This window comes from Arachis duranensis, chromosome 2 (genome assembly GCF_000817695.3).
Source record: "Arachis duranensis cultivar V14167 chromosome 2, aradu.V14167.gnm2.J7QH, whole genome shotgun sequence".
Taxonomy (NCBI): domain Eukaryota; kingdom Viridiplantae; phylum Streptophyta; class Magnoliopsida; order Fabales; family Fabaceae; genus Arachis; species Arachis duranensis.
Genome location: NC_029773.3, coordinates 40,433,322 through 40,433,789, shown reverse-complemented (window position 1 = coordinate 40,433,789; position 468 = coordinate 40,433,322).

Here is a 468-nt window from a genome sequence, read left to right as displayed (position 1 = left end):
AATTAGTTTGATGTGGTGACAATACTTTTTGTTTTCTGAATGAATGCTTGAACAGTGCATATGTCTCTTGAATTTGTTGTTTTGAGAATGTTAAAATTGTTGGCTCTTGAAAGAATGAGGAAAAAAGAGAACTGTTATTGAGGATCTAAAAAATAATTAGATTGATTCTTGAAGCAAGAAAAAGCAGTGGATACAAAAAAAAAATTTCGAAAAAAAAAGAAAAGAGAAGAAAAAGAAAGAAATAAAGTTGTGATCCAAGGCAACAAGAGTGTGCTTAAGAACCCTGGACACCTCTAATTGGGGACTTTAGCAAAGCTGAGTCACAATCTGAAAAAGGTTCACCCAATTATGTGTCTGTGGCATGCATGTATCCGGTGGTAATACTGAAAGACAGAGTGCTTTGGGCCACAGCCAAGACTCATACACTAGCTATGTTCAAGAATCATCATACTTTACTAAGAGAATCAA